Source organism: Mustela lutreola, chromosome 2, assembly GCF_030435805.1.
Source record: "Mustela lutreola isolate mMusLut2 chromosome 2, mMusLut2.pri, whole genome shotgun sequence".
Lineage (NCBI taxonomy): Eukaryota > Metazoa > Chordata > Mammalia > Carnivora > Mustelidae > Mustela > Mustela lutreola.
Genome location: NC_081291.1, coordinates 222,981,061 through 223,003,659, shown reverse-complemented (window position 1 = coordinate 223,003,659; position 22,599 = coordinate 222,981,061). Strand labels below are relative to the sequence as shown.

General features: G+C 57.0%; 1 protein-coding gene across 2 annotated transcripts in view; it reads right to left on the bottom strand.

Annotated features, from left to right (window-relative positions):
- AGPAT3 (1-acylglycerol-3-phosphate O-acyltransferase 3) overlaps positions 1 to 22,223 on the bottom strand; it is a 79,449-nt gene extending 57,226 nt beyond the window's left edge. For both annotated transcript variants that reach the window (XM_059164874.1, XM_059164877.1), the window contains exon 1: positions 22,089 to 22,223. The gene's annotated coding sequence lies outside the window, so the exon portion shown is untranslated. The remainder of the gene's footprint in view (positions 1 to 22,088) is intronic.
- Positions 22,224 to 22,599: the final 376 nt, after the last annotated feature.

Here is a 22,599-nt window from a genome sequence, read left to right as displayed (position 1 = left end):
GTTGTTGGATTTAACTTGTTAAGATGTTCCAACTCATTCTGTTCCTGACGGATACTGGTCTGCAGTGTTTGCATTACATACCAGGGCAATGCCGGCCTCATAGAGTGGGCTGAGAAGTACTCACCCTCTTCCAATGACTGGGGGACCTTGTGCAGCATTAATATTATTTCTTCCTTCAGTGTCTAATAGAATTCAATGAAGTCCTCTGGACCAAGTGTTTTCTCTGTTGACAGACTTTTATATATAAATTCAATTTTTCAATAGATACAAGGTTACTTGGGTTATCTACTTGACCTGAGTGCGTTTTAGTGATTTGCATCTTTCCAGGGATTTGCCCATTTCATCCCTGTTCCAAAATTTCCCCACACAAAGCTTTTCAGAATATTTCCTTGCCATCATTTTAACACCTATGAGATACATAGTGATTTCTCATCTCTCATTTCCGATTTTGTTAATTTTCTTCTCTCTCTTTTCTGATCAGTCTAACTAGGAGTTTATCAAATTTAATGATCGCTTCAAAGAACCAACTTTGGGGTTTCTCTCCTACTGTTTTCTATTTCACGGATTTCAGCTCTTTGCTATCTCTTTCCTGTATTTGCTTTTTCTTAAGGTGGAAGCTTAAATCATGGACTTGAGGACTGTTTTATGTTCTAATATATTTAATGCTATAAATCTCCCTCTGAGCACAGTTTTACCTGCACCCCACAAATCCTGATACAGGATGTGTCAACTTTCACTAAGTTCAAAACAGTGCCTGTTTCCTTCGTGATCTCCTCTTTGAACTGGGAATAACTATGCTTATTTTGTTCCCAAATATTTCGGGATTTTTCCAGATATTGCTGAGACCTGTTCTATCGTCCAGAACATGGTCTGTCTCGAGGACATTCTGCACGTGAGTTCCAATGTTGCCGCAAGCTGGGGTGCTGGTCTACAGACACAAGCAACACAAGCAGGGGAGCAGCATGGTTCAAGTCTTCTACATCTTCACTGATGTTACGTCTGCTTGTCCTATCAGTTATTGGGACAGGAGTGCTGAAGTCTCCAACAGTAACAGATCTGTATGTCTCCTTTCAGTAGATCATTTTGTGCCACTTGTATTTTGAGGCTTTGTTATTAAGTGCAGACCGATTCAACAGGATATGCTTTCTTGAAACTCCTGCCTTTACCAGGATAACGTCTCATTCTTATTCCTGGAAATACTTCTGATCCTGAAATCTAACATATGCGACTCAACCATCTTTAGACCAGTATTTGTGCAATACATGCCTTTCCAACGCTTTCCTTCAAACCACATCTTTAGGGACGCCTGGGTGGCTCAGCCGGTTAAGCACGCAACTCTTGGTTTTGGCTCAGGTGGTGATCTGAGTCCTGTGCTGGGCTCCCTGCTCAGCGGGCCATCTGCTTCTCCCTCTCCCTCTGCCCTTCCCAACCCACTTGTGCCTATGCTTGCGCAATCTCTCAAATAAGTAAATAACGTTTAAAAAAATATAAACTGTGTTTTATACTTAATGCAAATAGCACTTTCATTGAATCTTTTTGATCTGAAAACCTCTGGCAAAATGTCCCTTTTTTGGAGTTTTCAGGCCATTCGCATTTGATGAGACTGTCAGTATGGTTGGGTTTAAATCCATCATCTATTTGTCCAAATTTCTTGGCTTCATTTTTTTTTTTTTTTTTTTTTTTTTTTTTTTTTTTTTTTTTACTGTCTTCTTCTGGACTCGTGGTTTTTTAAACAACTCAATTTGATCTTTACTACAGCTTGCTACCAGCCTTCCCCGCTGTTTTGTAGGGGCTGTCCCAGGGTTTAGAGCAAACACTCACTACATCACTGCCGACCTTGCCATAGTATTTTAACACTTCACATTCATTTGAAGAACTTTATAACAGTTTCCATTTTGTTCCTCTTGGACTTTGTGCTACATTGTTGCAGACCTTTTTGCTTCCACTGACATTGCGAACTCTACAAATGTCATTATTATCTTCAAACGGTAAATCATCTGTTTGTTTTTTTAACACGAGGGGACACATGGCTTTTCTACTTGTCTGCACTTCTCCGCTCCGGTCCTTCAGATCCAGATTTCTGGCTCCTCGCTGAAGAAGGCCCTTCACAGTCCCAGGGAGAGTCCTCTGGAGAGACATTCTTGCAGCTTTTAAACTCCAAAAGGTCTTTCTTTTGTCTCCACTTCGGATCGATATTCTGTTGTCTGTAGGACTATAGCTCCAAGACTTCCTCTGCTCAGGATTTGGAGGAGGCTCCATCTTTGGGATCGCGCGGCTTCTGATGGGAAGTGAGTTCTCGTTTTGTCTTCGTTCCTCTGTGCATTGTAGGGTTTTGCTTCTGGCTTTTCTAGGATTTTTCTACTGTTAAAATTTCCAGAAAGTTGATTACGATGTGCCCTTGTGTGGTTTTCTTCCCGTTTCTTCTGCCTGGAGTTTGCTAATCTTCCTAGAAATGAGCTTTCTTCAGATGCAGAGAATTCTAACTACTATTTTCTTCAAATATCTCCCACCACACACACCTCTTCTCTAAATTCGACTTCACATGCGCTTCCACCCCCGATGGCCCCCCTCCCCACTCTGTTCCTCTTTTCCATCCCTGCTGTTTTCCGGGTTTCGCTGGAGAAAGCTTCTAGGGTTCTCTCTTCACAAATGCCGATCTTGTCTCTATCAAGCCTGACCTAGTCTGAAGCCCGTCCAGTGCGTTTTCTGGAAGACTCGGTGGGTCTTTCCCAAACCTTCTGCTTTCTCCTTGTTCACGGTTTTCCCGCGTCACCGACACATGGCGTGTTTCTGTAACTGACATTTCAACACCCTCACCCGCTGACCCCTCTGTCTGGACACGTGCGGCCCCCGGATCTCTGTCTCATTGCTGATCTCTCTCCTCTCCAGGGTTACATTGTCCCCCTTGCACGGCAAGTGATTTTTGATCGGCTCCAGACGTCTCAGACTTGCTGTTGTCAGAGCCCGTTTTTGCTGCGCACGTCCTGGTGAGGCTCTTCTCGGGGATGCAGTTCAATCACTCAGAATCAGTTGGGCGCTTCAAGGCTCGCCATCAGCTTTGTCTGCTGGGTCCTGAGCCGGCTGCGTCCGGGCGAAGGCAGTGAGTTTGCAGGGCTCTACCCCACACCCTTTGGACTGTGAGGCCTTCCCACGTGTCTGGTGAGAACACAGACTTCATTCCCTGGGTCAACCACAAGAACCTACTTACTCCGGCGCCTTCTGCCCTCATCTTGGTGGTACCTGCACACACACGCACGGACCAGCACTCACCCAACCATCAGGAAGACCCCCTGGACCCCGGAGGTCCTCTCTAGAGCTCTGTCCCCACACAATCCCCTCAACTCCACTGTTTCCCCACAAACTCTAGCCTCGGTGGAAACCCTTTGACGCCAAATTGTCTCCAGCTGGTCCTGGGCTCCCGCCCCTGGGCTCAGCTGGACACTGTGGGCAAGAGTTCCGGAGGCCAGGGGCCCCCCTCGCAGGGACAACTGCCCCGTGCCCAGCTGTACAGCCTCTGACACCTACAGCCTTGCACAACCTGTTGGCTTTCCTGCTGTTTCAGGCAGGATCTGAAACCCAGTCCCTGTCTCCCGGTCTTGGCTACAAGTCAGGGATGAAACCTTGTAATCTTTTTTTTTTGAAACCTTGTATTTTTAATTCAATTTCCCACTGATCCCAAGTGCAGGACTCTGGTGGACTTGAACAGTGTATCCCATCGGAGCCGCATGGAGCTGTACGTCAGCCTAAAGCAGGGCTTCCGTCACCAGGCCGGCCCGACCACCACGCAGCTCACTACAGCCAGCCCTCGGAAGGAACAAAAGCATTTACCTCTCTCTCCGGTCTCAGCTGTTGCGCTCTCAGTGGAAGCATCTCAGTAGCAGCCCGTCCGCTATTTCAGAAGGAACACTGGGATTGCGCGCTGCTCGCGGGAACGGCGAACCGCGAGCCTGCGGCCAATGAGCCTAAAGAGAAGCCCGGGCCCGAAGACGCGCCGAGCGCTGAAAACAGCTGGACCCACTCCAGGCCCTTCTCCTCAGTCCACGATCGCTTCCCGCTTGATTCAGTGAGGTCAGGGCATCCCTGACGTCCTGTCCCGAGTAGCTCACCACCCAAGGTCACCTTCCTCCGGACACCGCCCTGGGGCTGAGGCAGACGCTCGGAGGCCAGGAGGTGTCTGAGAAGTCTCCAGACCAGCGGCTGAAGCTCCGGGACGTGGGGCAGATGGGGCGCTGCTCCGCGTGGGGGGCGCAGGAGCCGCAGCGCAGGGGAAGGCGTGTCCTGGGGCACTGGCGGGGCCTCGCTGCAGGGGCAGGGGGACCCCCCCCTCCTCCTCACCCCTTCCCAGCGTTCACAGAGCCAAGAGCCCAGTCCCGGACTCGTCAGAGGCGGGCATGTGATTTGAAAATATTTTCTCCTCGTCCGTGGGTCGTCTCTTTGCTTTCTTGATGGCGTCCTGTGGAGCACAAACGTTTTTCGTTTTGATCTTAAAAGCAGCCCCAGAAAAGACAGATTACCTTCAAGAAGAGGGAGCCTGGCAATGGCTTCTTAGCGTACAGAGGATGGCAAAGGCCGGTGCTCAGACCCCCACGGTGCAAGAAGGCCCCTCACGACCCGAGAAGCCCCCAGAGGAGCAGGGAAGCCTTTCGGGGACACAGAAGCAGGAAGCATCAGACGGAAGGAGTCGCTAACACACACCTGCTTCGAGCAGAAGTGTTCTTATGTGGAAAACCGGAGGCGCAAAACGGAATAAAAAGCCAAGAAAGTGGCAAATATGTCTACAAACCTGAACCAAGAAGTAACACAGCAGAGTGTCTGGTGAGGTTAAAAAATCACTAAACACACAACACGTGGGTCGGGAAGGGGCAAGAGCCGAGTCCCTGGATCAGCCCCCAGAGTAAAGAACGGCATAACGTTGGATAACGGACAGCTACGGATGTTCTAATTTCCGGGAAAACCATCAAAAGCAGAGTCTATAACTTCCAAACTGCTAGAGGGCATAAAAATAAAAAGATCAGTAAATATCTTAAAAAAAAAAAAAAAAGCAGGAGGGAGAAGGGTGGGGGAGACACAGCACAGATAAAACAGTGAGCAAAATGCAAGGTCACGGGGGCCGGGGGGCTCAGTGGGCTAAGCCTCTGCCTTCGGCTCGGATCATGGTCTCAGGGTCCTGGGATCGAGTCCCGCATCGGGCTCTCTGCTCAGCGGGGAGCCTGCTTCCCTCTCTCTCTGCCTGCTTGTGATCACTGTCTGTCAAATAAATAGTCTTTTTTAAAAAATGCGAGGTGACAGACTGAAGCTCTGTGCATCAGTAATCACATTTAAAGGAGCCTAGATAAAGGCTCCAGTTAAAAAATGATTTTTGATTCATCGTCAGACTTTGAAAAAACAAATGCCAAACTTCAATTTAAAAGAACTTTAATCATATGCTACTTCCGAGGCACATCTATGACACGAAGAGACAGAAAGGTTAAAAGCAGGAGGAGCGCGAGGCACGTGCTGAGCCGCGGTCGCTGGTTCCGTGTGTGATTTGAGCAGCGTAAAGCCCAGAGCGTCACAGCGGGAAAGGCCGCGCCTTCGCCCTCGCGGCCGACGCTCCAGCCACGAGGGAGATAAACCATTCAGAAACCGTCTCGCTAATGACACAGCCCCGAGCGCACAAAGCGAGAGGGTGTCAGCGCAAGGATAAGGCGAATGCGCGGAGGCGACGGAACCTGTTCTCCGACAGAGCGGGGACATCTAAGCAAGAAACCCACAAGGACGCGGACTCATACGCGTGTTCGGGGAAGGGCCAGACCAGAAACACCAAGTCTCTACCACAACCGCTCAACTCTGTCCTCCTGCAAAGCAGCCACGAACGACCCGGAAACCAATGAGTGACTCTGGGATCCCATAAAACTTTATTTATAGAAACAGGTGCCGGGCGCCTGGGTGGCTCAGTTGGTTAAATGCCCGCCTTCGGCTCAGGTCATGATCCCAAGGTCCTGGGATTGAGCCCTGCGTCAGGCTCCTGCTCAGCACAAACCCTGCTTCTCCTTCTCCTTCTGCCCCGCCCCGCTGCTCCTGCTCTCTCTCTCTTCAATAGATAAAATCCTAAAGAAGAAGAAGGAGGAGGAGGCAAGGAGCAGGTGTCAAGCCAGATTTGGCCGCTGGGCTTTGGTTTGCCAACCTGACATAGGTTTGAATGCCGGGATGCATAAACTTTATGCATCTATACAGTATACAGAACATGCCTCCACCAACGGCAGAATGTCATCTTTTCAAGGACACAGAGGACATTTCCAAAACTGAACCAGATGCTGGGCCATAAAGCAAGTCTCAACAGATTTCCAAAGACAAGCACCAGTCAGACCATAATCTTTGACCACAGTTCCCTGAAGCTAAAAATAATAATAATTTCATTTATTTTTTAAAGATTTTACTTATTTGACAGAGATCACAAGTAGGCAGAGAGGCAGGCAGAGAGAGAGCAGGAAGCAGGCTCCCTGCTGAGCAGAGAGCCCGATGCGGGGCTCGATCCCAGGACCCTGAGACATGACCTGAGCCGAAGGCAGAGGCTTAACCCACTGAGCCCCCAGGAGCCCCAAAATAATAATAATTTTAAAAAGGCAACAAAAAGATGTTTGGAAAATCTCCATATATTTAGAAATGCAAAACAGTTATCAATGGTGAAAAAAATTACGTATCTAAAAACCCACGGAGTGGAACAGTAACAAAGGGTTTCCTGTCACAACTTATAAAGGCTTAAACGGTCCAGATCTTCGATCATCAGGGAAGGGTGACACCTAAGTGCGGCAGGAAATTCTAAGAGGTTGAAAACAAATGAGACAGAATACGACTCACGAAGTTAGAGAAACAAAAAGCACAGGAAAAAGGAAATAATTTAAAAAGCAGAAATGAATGAACTAAAAACTGTACGGAAAGCCGGGAAGTTGGCTCTTTGAGAGGATCGATGAAATTGACAGAGTTTTGACAAGAGGGACAAGACCGAGACAGAGACGCACGAATAATGCTGGGGCAAGAGCCCAGTGCTGCGGGGTTTCTGAGACCCGGGGGGCTTGAGGAGCAGCTATAGGGGAACAGACTTTCAACGAAGCCGGAAGGACAAAGTCCTGGGAAGAGTAATTGGCGAGAAGCTTAAGGAGACGCAGAAACCCAAACAGCCACAGGCAGGACGGTCACCTCTGCGCGCGGCGGCCAGGCGGCGGCTGCGGAAGTGGACGACACGTCTCCATCCAAACCAGTGGCCCCAGACAGCAGCCCGCGAGCGTGGGAGAGACACGGGGCAGGATGTTCGTGACTCTGCAGGTGCCCGGCAGTTGGGGGCCTCTGCTCCTGCCCGGAGGCTACACACGGGGGACGCTGGCACCCCCGTGCCAGACTCTGGTGTCCTGGGTGGTGAGGGGGACAGGGGAGGGGACGGCAGATGCGGGAACAAAAGAGACGGTGACACGGTCCAGGTGGGACCTCAGCCGGGGGCAGTGACCACACAGGTCACGTGGCCACACAGGCTCACTTAGACCGGGAAGCGCAGGTGCTTCTCCCAGAGGGGCAGTGAGAACGCAGCCACGGCCGGAGGGGCCGGGGCCCCGCCCCGTGGTGTGTTCTCCAGCTGGAAGCCTCATTGCTAACGAAGGCCACTCCCCACATCGCCTGCCCTCAAACGTTCCCATGACAGAGAGAGGGAAAGGACAGGGTGGGGGAGGGGGACGAGGGACGGGGGGGGGTCACCAGCTGCACCTGGGGCCTGGTCCCCAGCCCTGGAGACTATGTGGGGAGGTTCATGAAGGCTCTGATCAGGGTCACAGATGCCTGGGGACAGTGGTGACCAATGGGTCAGAGGTGCCTCTTCTAGGAAACAGAGCTAAAGGCTGCTGGGGGGAAGTCCCCAGGACCCAGCTGGCCCTCCTGCAGGTGGCTTGCAGAGACTCCAGAACCAGGCTGGCGGGGTCCCAGGGACCTCCGGCCATCACCTTGCGGCCTGCTGGCCGTGCTGTCCTGGGGCCTTCTGCCCAGGGACGCCCAGGACTCCAGGGTCCCAGCATCTGCAGGAGGCAGAGCCACCAGCCAGGAGGGAAGAAGATACGCCCTCCTTTGTGTCAGGGCTGCCCAGCCCAGTGCAAATCAGGGCTTCTCCCCGCAGACCCCACCACAGCGGGGCGGCTGGATCTTTATGCCTCTGGGGCCTTGGTGCGGGTGTGGCTCCCGGGGCCAGCATCAGCCCCTGGCTGGCCCCACGGCCACTCGGTGTCTGCTCCCGTGGCACAGAGACACACGGTCTGTGCGACAAGGGAGAGCCTGTGTCCAGGGCCCAGGCCTAGGAGGCAGCTTGGCGGCCGGCCTGCCGTCCCCAAGGCCCCAAGGCCGGAGGTGACAGGAGGAGCTGGGGGCAGCTTCCCGCAGCCCAGCCCGAGCACCTTGGAGCTCCGCACACCTGTGGAGCTTGGAGCACCGCACACCTGTGGCCGGAGAAACCGGCTGGCCCTCCGCGAAGGAGGTGCCCACACAGAACATTCCAGGAGCGTAGCCGCCCACGAGATGCTCCCGGGAAGACGCCGACTGCCTTGTCAACCCAGCGCAACCCCGGGGAGGCGTGGGGCTCCCGGGCCGGCCTCTCTCAGGCACACCTGCCACAGGCAAGCACGGCCCCCTCGTAGTGTAGACGCGCCCCAGCATTTCCACAGTGGAAGACAGACACAGCCTTTAAAATTCTGGGTGTGGACTCACTCCACGGTCCCCGTCCACACGGTGCGGGAGCCGCTACAGGACACTTCACTAAGAGGAGCGAACCCGCCGGGCCATTGGTATCGGCCAGACCCGCTGCGAGCAGTGCCCACGAACAGGCTTGCACGAGGACACATGGGGTCCGGCGGGCGGACACACACGAGGCTCGCCCCCCTCGCTCTGGGACTGCGGGTCTCGGAGACGAGGGGCTCCCCACCCCCGCCCTGTGAAGCTCCCGGGAACCAGGACCAGCGCCGTCTAGCGGGAACAGGACGTGCGCCACAGAGGCAAGGCCCTTCAGGGTCACATTCTCCCGCGGCCACATTAAAAAAGTCACAAGAAACAGACAAAAATCATGTAGTCATAGTTTATTTAACCCAATTAGTCCCAAATAGTGTTATTTCAACCTCTGATCAACATAAAAGAACATGACGGAGACATTTCACATCCCTTTTTTTTGTACTCAGTCTTCGAGTGGATGCACCTTTCACAGTGAGAACACATCGAAATCAGAGTGGGCCGTCTCCAGCGTGACCCCGTGGGATGTGACCCCCCCGTGGGACGTGGCTCCCGTGGGACGTGGCCCCCGTGGGATGTGGCCCCCAGGGGACGTGGCCTCAGGCACTGTCTCAGGCAGCACGAGGTCAGATATGACGCACTCTTGGGACTGTCTTCCGCCCACTTCCCTTTTCCACGTACATGGTTTTTAGAAGCTTTTAGTTTCACTAGTTCTCTCGCTTCAACTGTCTGTGATAGGTTCTTTCCTCGACTGGTGTGTAGGCTCAGGAGGTTCAATGTTTTATGTGTTTTCTTTTCCTAATCTTTTCCTAATTTAAAAAAAAAAAAGCCAACTCATTCTGGGAAATACAATATAATCACAAGTTACGGAATTAGATAAAATCGTTAAACACTTCAGGTCTCCTTTGTTCTTCTATAAAACTTGGGGAAGAGAAAACCGATCTCTTACTGGAAACAAAGGCCTAATAAACAACAAAGAATAAAGGACGAGTAATCGTCATCGGTCCCTTTTCAAGTTCCTTCTTTTCCTAAAACTGTTCCTGTTTAGGCTGGGCGTCCCGCCGCTGGCCACGGCCTGGACCCTGCGAGGTGCCACTGCCGAGGGAGCGTGTCCCCAGGGATGCGGCATTCGGTGACTTCCGTGGGAGGTGGGGCGCAAGGAGGTGAACCTAGGCCGGATCCCACGTGGACACCAGGCTCGGCCGTAGCCTGTCCGACCCCAGAGGGTCCTCGGCGCCCACCAGCACGGACACCGGCGCTGAGGGAGGAGGGACACGCGCTGTCCAGGATTGCGCTCCCGCATGAGCTCAGAGGCTGGGGCCACGCACCGCCCGCCCCAGCAGCGTGCGCCCCGCACGTCAGGTCTCGCCCAGAACGCGCCTCGCTGTACACGGCCGAACGGTTCCCTCCTAATCCACCCAAATCCCGGCAGTAATCAGGGCTTTACAAGAGCTCCTGGCAAATAAAGACAGCTCGCGCTTACGGGTGGAATCGCGTCCTCCCTGGATTCACACGCGGAGGGCCTGCCCCCCAGGGCCTCAGAAGGATCCACCTCCGGACACAGGGTCAGAGCAGAGTCGCTTGTGAAGATGAGGTCACCAGGGTGGGCCCTGATCTCAGGACACAGAGACACACTTGTGGGAAGGGCACCACGTGGACAGAAATGGGGAAGACGGATGCCAGCCACACAAGGACAGACGCCGGGACACAACCTCCCTCCCGGCCCCCAGAGGAAGACCCCACAAACGTCTTGGTTTTGGACTTCAGCCTCCAGAACTGTGACCAAACACTGCTGTCACTTGAGCCACTCGGACACACAGCTCCAGGGACCAGCTGACCTACGTGACAGACCACCGCACTCACAGGCTGACCTACGTGACAGACCACCGCACTCACAGGCTGACCTACGTGACAGACCACCGCACTCACCGGCTGACCTACGTGACAGACCACCGCACTCACAGGCTGACCTACGTGACAGACCACCGCACTCACCGGCTGACCTACGTGACAGACCACCGCACTCACAGGCTGACCTACGTGACAGACCACCGCACTCACAGGCTGACCTACGTGACAGACCACCGCACTCACAGGCTGACCTACGTGACAGACCACCGCACTCACAGGCTGACCTACGTGACAGACCACCGCACTCACAGGCTGACCTACGTGACAGACCATCGCACTCACCGGCTGACCTACGTGACAGACCACCGCACTCACAGGCTGACCTACGTGACAGACCACACCAGCCCCGGAAACAGCCTTTCCAGTGTCCCACAGGTCACACCCAACATGGGTGGGTGGCCGCCGCCCGCTCCCCGTGTCTGCACATGAGGGAGGCCTGGTGCCTCTTGCTCCCATGGCCCGCTGCCCCCGTTCCCGGGTGCAGGTACGGGCGGGAATCAAAGCCCCAGGGCTCCGTGAACTGTCCTGCCCGCTGCATGACTGCGTATTTCGAGGTTCATCTTCAAAAGGCCACAGCATAGGTGTGACCCCCACACACCCACAACAAGCAAACTTGTAACAAAAGGGAACCACGCACACAGCGAGAGAGGCCGTGTCCAGAGGCTTGGGGTCCACACGGCCCCACACAGAGCGCCCGCTCACACCCGAGAGGCAGCAGCAGAGGCACAGGTGCCCTACCTGTCCCCTCCCAGCAGCCATGCAGCTGCCCCAAGGGAGCTCGTCCGCACGCAGGCCAGGCTACTACAGTCCGGCCACTAGCTTTCCGGGGGAAGAGACGCTGCTCTGGGATGTGCTGAGCCATAAAATGATTCAGCAGCAGGGAAAATCCAAAGTTGGCACGGTCACGTCGCCCTGCTCTGGGGTGACATGCAGACATCCCGTTTTGGTGCGGGCTGGCGGAACAGCTCTGCCGTGCTCCAGAGACCTGCCAGGCCCGGGCGAGACACTCCGTGGTACAGCCACCACAGTCCCCAGCCACGGACAGAAGCCACCCTCATCCCCTACTCCACGGAGGGCAAAGCAGGGAGAAGCCAGCGCCGGGGGACAGACACGCTGGGGTGCTGGTGACCCCGCCTGGCTGGAACGCGCCCGTGTGGAGCTCAGGCCTGGCTTCTAGGTTCTACTTTCGCTCTCCCTTCCTGACGAGGCACCTTCCACGTGCTCCGGTCCAGGGGCAGCCCAGCCACGACTACGGCACGACGCCCCGGGTGACGCTGCTTCTCCGACACACGTGTGGTGCGACGCAGGCACATGTCTTCCCGAAGCGCTCGGCGGCACGTGCCCACGGCACAGCCCATGGGGTCAAGGCCTGCCCTCACCGTCTTCACCAGCGACCAGGGCAAATGGCCCAGGTCAGCGGCCCAGGGTGAGCTAAAGACGGGGCCACAGAGACCGAGTGCAGGGAGTGACTGTGTGTTAGAAGCATGTGTGTGCGTGTCCTGACTCAGACGCAGGGTTGGGAGCCACTGCGAGGACAGGAGCAGAGCACAGAAGGGACGGCCTCGGGCTACGGGAGTGAATCCACCGCAGTGACCCCAGCGGCCTGCCTGGAGGGGGTTGGCAGCAGGGGTTCCCCAGTGAGTGGCTGGGGGCAGGCGAGGTACACAGAGGAAAGTGGATCCCGGCAGGGCCTGGGGGACGGAGGGAGGGCTGTGTGTGCGGAACGGGCAGGGACGGGCCCGCTAAGCCCCCCACGTGTGTGGAAAGTGCGGGGCTGAGAACCAGAGCCCAGCGGGGGGGTCTCCACACAGCGCGAAGACAGCCTCAGAGGAGCCTGGAAATAACCCCGTTCTAGGTGCCAAACGGGCTTTCCTCTCGTCTTGAATCCAGTCCCCAAACCCACACGAGCGATCCGTCCCACCCGTGGACGTCGGCGTCGTCTGTCTTAAAACGCCAGCTGTCCCCATGGGCACCACGTCCCACGTGCAGACGGCAGCCCTCAGCCGGCCGACAGCCCCCCGCCCCCCCGGACCATAGGCGTCCACCGGGGACTCTGCTGGCTCTCGGACAGCAGAGATCACCTCAGCCGCGTGGACGGCACAAAGCCGGGTCAGCGAGGACAAATTCTGTCACATTTTGCAGCTGCGTCTGAAACGCGTCACAGCGCTTGACAAGGGTGAGCTGGGGGGGCAGGGGTCGTCTCGGCTTAGACTGCGGAGAGCACAGGGTCTTCCCGGGTGGTCTCTGTCGTCAGGCGCACCGACGTCTGCCACGTTCTCTCCCGTCCCACTGTTGGCAAACCTTCCCCTTGGTCAGTGACACCTTTAGAAGTCCCTGTTTGAGTCCAGAAAATAAACCCGGAGTGCCTGGGGGCCTCCGTCGGTTGAGTGTCCGGCTCCTGGTTTGGGCTCAGGTCAGGGTCTCAGGGTCCTGAGCTCAAACCCACTGTCAGGCTCCCCAGGGAGCCTGCCTGACCCCCCAGCTCTGGTTCTGATTCTCTGCCTGCTGCCCCCCCAGAGGCGCACTCCCTCTCCCTCTCTCTCGAATAAATAAATAAGTCTTTGAAAAGAAAGAAAAATTGACCTCACACAGTGCCCCCAGATCAGTCCCACTCCGGGGCTCCGGGCAGCAGCCGAGCCTCTCCAGGGAGATTTGCAGGAACCCACAGACGCAGCCCCCCAGAACTATCCAAATGTGCACACGAGACGGCAGAGAAGCGGTGGGACTCAACCCTCCGGAAACGCAGACTTCGGTGTCATCGCTACTGTTGGTTGGTGCTGTTCGTGGCCGTGTGCGGAGTGTTCGGCAGTAACAGAGAACACTGAAGTCCACGCAAGCAACAGATACTGAGCGAGAAAGCGGCAGATTTGGAAGGAACCAGAGAATGTTCTTTTTTAAAGATTTACTTATTGGAGCGAGAGAGAGCGTGTGCACACGTCACATTAGTGGGGGGAGGCAGGGGAGGGCGGAGGGAGAAAGACGATCCCCACAGACTCCGCACCCGGCACAGAGCCAGACGGGGGGCTCCATCTCACGACCCCGAGATCACAACCTGAGCCGAAACCAGGAGTCGGGTGCCTGACCGACCAAATCACCCAGATGCCCCGAAGAGAATGACAAGTTCCAGGAGCTGGTGCCGCAGCAGACGAGGCGGGGACAAAGGCAGAGCTGGGGCCTGAAGAAACCACCCAGGAGGCAGCACAAAATGACAGAGAGAAGCAGCTCGGAAGGGGCTGGAGGCTGGGGGGTCGCCGAGCAGCACTCGACGAACCAACAGCTGGAATTTCTCCCAAATTCTGGAAGGACACAACCCTTTATGTCCAGGAAGCAGGATGAGTGAGAAGAAAGCCCCTGCGGGGTGGATGGCAGGGGCTGGAGGGAGGGAGCGTGGAGCGGCTGGGGAGAACCGGACACGGGCACGGGAGCCGGCGGGCGGGACGGCCAGCTCCCCGGGGCGGCCACTGCGTCAGCCAGGGCACGGCGACGCGACACCATCCAAGTGTCAGAAACGGCCAGGCACTCAGCACCACACACACCGCGGCCTCTGCCCACAGCAGCCAGAGCCAAGGTCAGTAACACAAAGGTGACCTGAAATTGCCGCGCGCACAAGCGAAAGCCCTTCTGCTTCACTCGTGGGTGTCATTCCCAGGTCACAGGAGAACCAGGACCCTGGAAAGTGCTCAGACTGTGCGGGGACAGGACCGCAGCCCAAACACACGGCACGCGGCACAGCAGAGCAGGGACGGGGGGAGCCTGAAGTCTGAGGACAGAAATCAAGAAGCTATGCTCGGAGAAGGAATAAAGAATTGTGAAAAGTAATAACGAGACAACTCAGTAACCTGGAAAGAGACACTGGATGATCCCCAAGGAGCGCGTCAGACAGGAAGGCACAGCACCGGGGAGCAGAGCCGCCAGACCTGGGCTCCTCACCAACCGCAGGACAGGACCAGAGAGAAACCTGGGCTACGAGCAGACAAGAAAACAGAAAAGCGAAAGTAGCTTTAAAAATGAAAGGGAACTTCACGTCCCATAGAGATCTGAAAACCCAGAAAATACCAGGACCTTTGCACCAAGAAGCGGAGAACATGAATGAAACAAACCACGTTCAGACGGGATTGGAAACTGACGGATCCGGGGCTCGTGAAGACACAGAACCAGGACGTCACCACGGGTCCACACAGACGCCCTGACGGGACCAGAAGCGACATAAAACACACACGATCTCGGTCTCACGGAAGCTCCACCACGCAGCACGGAGAGAGGCCACACCACCCGACTCACATCAGGAGTCGGGCATCGTCCAGACGCCAGAGCTCGCGGGGACAGGGTGTGATCAAGGCCGATTATGAGCCAAAGCCACCTCGGACACAGGAGCAGACAATCCCCCACGAATCAGCACAAACCGACCCAACGCAGTAACTTAGCAAGAAATAACAGAGCCCGGCCACGCTGGGATACCACCAGGGAGGCAGGGAAGGACCCGCGCACGTCACCGAGTTAACAGACAAATGGAAAAACCGTGCGTGATCGACACATGCGGAAAAGAGGGCTTCGTAAAACATTTTCAGCAAAATAGTCTTAGAAAAAAGACAACTGGGGCGCCTGGGTGGCTCAGTGGGTTAAGCCTCTGCCTTCGGTTCAGGTCATGATCCCAGGGTCCTGGGATCGGGCCCCACGTTGGACTCTCTGCTCAGCGGGGAGCCTGCTTCCCCCTCTCTCTGCCTGCCTCTCTGCCTACTGGTGATCTCTGTCAAATTAATTAATTAATTAAAAAGAAGTAAAATCCTAAACGTCTACAAATAAATGACAGGAACTGGAGACTGGTAAGGAGCCCAGTGACCACAGCGATACCCAAAACCAAATACATTTCTCCTCAACGTTGAGAAGGAGTTAAAAAATAAATTTTCAGTAAAAAATAAAGCTTAAAAACATCACTTAGAAAAGCAACATTAGTCGTTAAGGCAGGCTGAGGGCCATGGGGGAGCCGGCCGGGAGGCCAGGGGTGGCCTGCAGTGACAGAGCCGCAGGCCAGAGCCCCAGCAGGAAGACCAGCCTCTGACGCGGGAAAGTCGTCCCGGCTCCTCTCCAGGGACCGTGCCCTTCCCATCGAAATCCGGGCAGCTTCCCACAGGCCTCAGAGGCCGGCTTTAAGCCCTAACCCAGAGCCACGAGCCGCAGGGATGGCCAGCTGCTCCCGGGGCCCCGCGGGGCGGCCGAGCAGACGCAGCGACCAGAGGACGGAGGACCCGACAGAAGGCGCCCGGACAGGCGGCCGCAGTGCCGCCAGGTGGGCCGGGAAGGAGGGCCGCGCTGAGGACGGTGTGGACAAGCGGGGCTCCCGGGGGGACAGAAGAGCACTGCGCTCCCCGCTTCTCGCCCACAGAGTCAGCTCCTCCGGGTGGAGGGCACACCTCAGGCTTCCACAAGAGAGTGCGGGAGCTCGCAGGAGTGCCGCAGGGTGGGGAAGGTAAGGGAGAAGCCCGAGGCACGTGAGCCCACGAGAAAACAGGAGGTGCAGGACCCCAGGTAAGGCACAGGTAAGGTCTGCAGGGAAGGACCTCAGAGGGGAACGCGGGGGGTCTGCGCAGGGAGGAGCTCAGCGGCATCTAGCAGGGAATGCAAACAAGGTCACGACCAGACAGGACATGGTGCATCCGTCCGTCTGCCAGAGCTCAGGACAGCATCAAGGGCTCGAGAGCAGGAGGGTCCCCGTCCCGCGGCTGGTGGTTGCGCACCAGGGCCGCGGGGAGGGCTCCGGTGCCAGAGCCTCGCCTCCTGGTGGCTGCACTGTAGCTGGAGGGGGGTCGGGGGACACGGGTCGGGGTCAAGAGTGCCATCTGGCCTCGGGGCACATTCTGTAAACATCTTTCGCCGACCGTCTCCGCACAGACTTGAGGAGGGCCCCCCACACGCGGTGTAGACGCTCGGAGCTCCGTGTTTCCTGGACACGGACTCTGGGTGCCGTCCTCTCCCATCCGTGGGCCGTCAGAGAACCCCCACCCTGTTTCCAGCAGCCGCGCCTGAGATGGACGATATCTGGGGTTTTCACCGGCACGTGAAGCCTTGCATTTCCGTCACCCGGCGCTTTTGCTTCTCGTGCATTTTGTCCTCGATTCATGAGCTCAGTTACTTTATGTCAAAAATTAAACCAATGTCTTAGACCAGATGTAATAAGAATTGCGGCCTGTGAGCTGAATTCGGGCGGCAACATTTTTTATCCGGCGTGCACTTTGTTAGAAATAAATAACTGCATATAAAACCCCAGATTCCTGCCTTGTCCTAGCAGAGCAAAAATCTGCTTCCGCTAGTCCGGCATCTCCCTGACCGTGTCGGCTGGGGGTCATGCTGCCTGGGGGGGTCAATGGCCAGGGGTGAGTGCTCAGTGCTGGGGGTCAGCGCTGGGGGTGAGGGGTCAGCGCTGGGGGTCCAGCGAGCACGCCCAAGAAAAGAGGCCTCGGCCGTCACTCCTGGCCCGGCCCCTCTGTCTCACACCCGCCTTTCCCCCGGCTCTCCTTGCTGCCTGGCCTGACAGACTCTGTATTCACAACTTTATGAATTTTATTTACCAAAAAAGAAATGTTTGTACCCAAGAACTCCCGCACTATAAGGAAAAGCAGTGAGGGGCACACAGCTGTCAGAGCCCCAGGAAAACGCCACACTCGCCCAGGCTGTCACTACGTTTTCGAACACGTTTCCTTCGACCTGGGTTATAACAGCCCCTTGACTCACACCTGAAAATAGTGACTAACGTGTGCCAATGTACGTGTGCTCGGACCTCCACAACCATCGGAAGGCCCTGGTTCTTTCCTAGCCCCAGACGCTGCGTTGCCGGGTCCCAGCTCACCGCCGGGCCGGCAGAGGAGACCCGCGGTAGCCACGCGGCTTTTTCTAAAACAAAAACAAACACGTCTGCGCCAGGCATTGTCAACACTGGAGGATTGCTCACCGCGTCCGTCCACTTCTGTGGAAGTCACCAAACACTGCCTGAGAGGCAGTCATGGGACCCGGACTCTCGGACCCCCTGGAGGGAGCACCTGCCAGACGGCAGCAATGGGCCCTCCATGGGGGGCTGGGCCTGAGGGACCCTGGGCTCCCGGGTGGGGTGAGTCCCGGCTGGAGGACCCCGGCGAGACTTTCTCAGAGCGGCAGGAGAGGTCCTCCCTTGCCAGGCCTCCGCCATCTGGTCCCCTCTCCCCGCATCAGAGCAGCATGCTGGCCCCAGGGCCCCAGCGCCCCCCAGTGCCCCTCAGTCCCCATAGCCTCGCTCCCAGCCGACCTCCTGCACCTCTCTTCTTGGCACCTGCTTTCTACATCTCCCAAACCAATGCACTCCCCACGTAAGAACGGCCTTCTGGCTCATTTTGGCAAAAACGGCTTCGCCAGGTAGACCAGCTGACGGACCTCACGAACATGGGGGTGACGTCTCTTCTAGGAAAAGGCACGTTCATTCAACAGCTCTTGTCAGACTTGGACAGTGGTCTCCAGTCGAAACCAGTCCATGGGACGCTGGACCAACACCGGTGCGCTCCCCACGCGACCCAGCACAGCCTTCATCTCGCTCCCACCAAGCGCACAAGGCAGCGGAGCTCGCACAGATTTGCATGACCTGACCTTCCCTGTGCAACAGCATATCTAGCATGTATCTGTTCCCACCCTCTCAGATGGGGATTTCTGGTCCCCGGTCCACTGAGGGCAGCCTCCCAGAAGTAAGAACGGTTTTAAATGACTACTTACATGACGCCAACCACTTAGTTTCAGAAATGTACATTTTTCACACACTGAGTTTTCTGAGCGTCAAAGTGCTCTGGGTTCCAGAAGCCAGTTGAGCGGCCTCAGCAAGCCCTTCCCCCGCTCAGTGTCTCCATCTGTGTAACGGGGCGAGGCCACGGTCCTCACAGGGCTTTTCCCAGAAGCAAACAACCTGATCTGCTCGTGAAACCCCTCACAGAGTGGCCATCATTGTAGCTGCTGTCACAGGACCATCTGCAAAGCCTCAGTGAGCAGGCAGGTGACACTTTTAAAGACCGCGTACGATTATAAAGTCTTCAGGTCAGCCAACAACGTGAGGAAGGAAAAGGCTCCAGAGCTGAGCAGACCCAGCAGGCGCCCGCCACCCGGGCACCCAAGTCGCCGCCGAGCACCACGTCCGGCTGAAGGTACTTCCTTGCAGCATGCGGCTTTTTATGACTGGTCGCGGCAGGATTCATTACCATGGTTCGCTATTACTGATCTCACCCCCCACCCACTTTCAGAAAGGAATTGAGAAGGTCCACATTAATAATGCATGGCCTCCCCGAGTCGCCTGGGGACAGGCCTCTTGGCCACTGGCACACTGCTCCCACCATGCGCCCAGCCTCGGTGCTGAGTCCTACAGAAGAATGCCGCCTGTCACACATCCATCTGCCCACACCAGCAACCAGGACATACTCTACCTGCGACCCCTCCAGCTACGCTCGGGAAGGGACAGCGATCAGACCACAGCGTCCATCCTGCAGAGGAACGGGGGCCGGCCTCCCCCAACCCCTCCCGCCACCTCCCCAACGGTCACACAGATGCCCTCCCAAGATGACCACCTCAGACTTTGCTCCACAAAGATAATCCAAACAGAGCAAATCCTGATAACTAAAAGGAAGGCTGGCCAAGGACAAACCCCTCACATGTTGGCAGTAACCGGCGATTAACGTTAAGATCATTCTGAAGCAGTTTTTAGGAAGGACAGATAAAGTCACAGACATTTTTGCTTTACAACTCAAAACAACTCACTTAGAGCCTCAGACATTCTTGGGTTACCAAAGTAAAACCCATGAAATTTCTGAGAAATTGCTTTACAAAGTTCAGCCCAACCTTACTGTAACAGCAATTTCTCAGTAAGACAGAGCAACTGAAGTTCTTACCTTCTACAAGTCATTTAAAAGGAAACAGACAGATGTAGCCACTCAGGTTCTTTGCTCTATAAATATTAATCAGCCACAACTTCTACCACTAAACTCTCAGTTCTGACAAGGCTGGAGAGAGAGGAGAGGCCTGGCGGTGGACGCTACAGCTTTTGCCAGACTCTGATGGGGACAGGGGGCCGCCACTACCGGGTGAGGGGCTCCTGGGCTACCCCTTAAGCATGCCCTCGCCCGTCTCCCGAGTAAAGTCAGGCTGGAAGTCAACAGAAGGTGTGCAATTCAAGTTAACCAGACAAGTTAACCAGACCCCTCCCCAGCACCACAAAAAAAAAAGAAAAGAAAAGAAAGAAAGAAAAACAAAACAAAAACAATAAATCTGGCTCTTCTCAACACAACTTCTGTGTTTTATTTTCCCTGTTTACGAGGATTGCAGTATCTCCCTCCTCCCTCTGATCTGACCCCAGATGAAAACGTCCGGACTTTGAGCACATGATGGGGTCTCAGAAGATGGGAGCCTCCGGTTCTCAGCCGGAATCTGGCCCACCGCTCTGTGACCTAACCTACAGCAGGCAGCCAGACCTCTGTTCTCCCAGGGCGCTCTTTCCCAAGCTTGCAGCGTGATCAGAGAGAACACAGGCCATGGCTACGCATCAGGGTGAACTCAGTTAACATGGGAAGCAGGAGTAAAAACGGACACACCAGATCACCTTGGTGGATGCACACTTTCTACCTTTCAAAACACAACACCTGCTTTGTCTGTTTCCTGGGCGCTGGCCCCACAGACCTGTGTTTGGGCGGGGGGTGGGGGGGCCGCTCATGCAGGCGCTGAGCCCACCATGCGGGCCAGCCCAGGCCCGAGGGCGCCGGCTGAAGGATCCTTCCTGTGCCTTCCCTGACCATCGTACAGCCCTGTCTCTCCCCCTGCTCTGGCACATGCCTCAGTTTATTGCAAAGTCACAAACCTCTTGGTAGAGATTTCCCAGCTGCCACCCCCCGCCGCGGGCAGCATGAACAGCAAACTCTGGCCGAACATGGCCACTATGCATGCACAGGGCACCAAGGCGGCTACCTTCCAGGGCCAAGAAGAGGTCCTTCCGAAATCCTGACTGTCAACCCCACATAGCCTCCCTTTCAAACAATGTAATCATGGAGATCCCTCCGGGTGACAGAAGTGGATACAGAAGTGAGCCGTAACAATCTGATTGTAAAACCTTGACTGGGGGGCATGTTGTCATGATGCTCGAGTGGGGGGAGGGGCAACAGGAAGTGATCAAATTAGCAAATGTTCAGAACCTCACTGAGAACCCCTATGAAGCTTTGCAACAGGGAAACGTGGACCAGTAACCCCTAAAGGAGTCTGGGCCTGCAGGGGGGCAACCGGGAGCATGCGGGAAAGGGACCTTTGGGTGTGGCCCCCACACGGGCACCAGGAGCACCAGCCCAGCAGCGGTGGACTTGGGCTGCCTGGGATGACTGTCACTTCTTCGGGGGGCGGCTGCTTCGCATCCCAGACTCTCCGAAGGCCAGCAGTCCTCATTTCTCCTTCTGTTAAGATCATATTTCCTACAAAAAGGAACCTACCTGCTCAAGTGTTCCCTTAGACAAGACTGTTAATATTGTGCTTTAAAAAAAAAAATGCCCAGGAAGCCATTTCTAATAGCATTTTCCCTACTGCACTGAACTTCTCAAAGTTAAAAAAAAAAAAAAAAACCCTGCCCAATTTTTCAAGGCAGCTCCGAGTGCTAATAATAACCCTCCTTTCCGGGGTCCTGCGCTGGGCCGCGGGGGCGAGGGGGGCTCGGCCGCGGAGAGCGCTGCGATCACCGACTGACCCCATCCCTCCAAGAGCGGTGGAAATTCACAGTCGGCCTTGGTCCAAACGCCAAAGTCAAATCCGAAAACTCGGCGCCCGCCGCCCCCCACGCGCCCCACCGGCAGCCCCCGCTCCCTCGGACCGGCAAAAAGTGAAACTAAGCCTGGGATGCGGCCTGAGCGGTCAGGGGCGAAGCGCGGGGTCCCCGGCGCCCCCAGGCCAGGCAGGGGGCCCGTCGCGTCCGCGGGGTGGGGGGTAGTGAGGGGAGCAGAGGGGGCCCCCACAGCAGAGTCCGCGGCGGGAGGGTCGTGCCCTCCCTCGGCCCCGGCCCCGGCCCCTCCAGGGGCGCCCCCTCCCCCGGCGGCGCCCCCTCCTCCCCGCACCCCAGGACCCCTCCCCTGGAGGCTGCAGCGGCCTGAGCTGCGCGGGCGGACGGGGAGGTGTCCTGGGCCTCGGCCCGGACCGGGCACCGGGGAGGCTGGGGGGTGCGGGAGGACCCGGGCCCGCGGACCACCCCCAGCGCCCCCCACCCGGGTCCTCCCGCAGGCCCCGCGCCGGGCGGAGCGCAGCCGGCCCACTGCGGCGCGAGGCCAGCGGGGCCCGGGCCGGCCTCGGGTGGGGGCCGACCTCGGGCGGAGGAGCGACCTCGGGCGGCGGGGGGCGGGGGAGGGGGGAAGCGACCTCGGGCGGCAGGAGGGGGGCCCGACCTCGGCGGGGGCCGCGCCGCTCACCTGCAGCCGCCGCCACCTGCTCGTCGCGCGCGCGGCCTCGGCGTCGCCTCCGCGGCCACTCCGGCCGCTGCGCTCCGGCCCTGGGCGCGCCCGGCCCTGCGTCGGGCCTCAGCGAGTGCGGCGCCCGCCGCCCCCGGCCCCCATCCCGCCCCGCCCGGCCCGCCGCCCTCCGCCCTCGGCCGCGCCGCCCCGCCACTTCCTGTGCGCGGCGATCCCACAGTTCCGCCGGCGCGCGGGGAGGGGGGGACACGCGGGGGGGACACGCGGGGACACGCGGGGGGGCGCGCGGGGGGGCGCGGGGCTCCGGGGGGACACGCGGGGGGCACTCGGGGGACACGTGGGGGATGGGGGCACGTGGGGGGTGCCCGGGACAACGGGGTCCTGGCCGGGGGAGGTGGGGACACGTGGGGGTGCCGGTGGAGAAGGGGCCCTGGCAGAGGTCGCGGAACGGACGCGCGTGAATCCGGGGCGGGGACCGGAGCCGCTGGGCCACGTGGGTTGCGGGACCAGC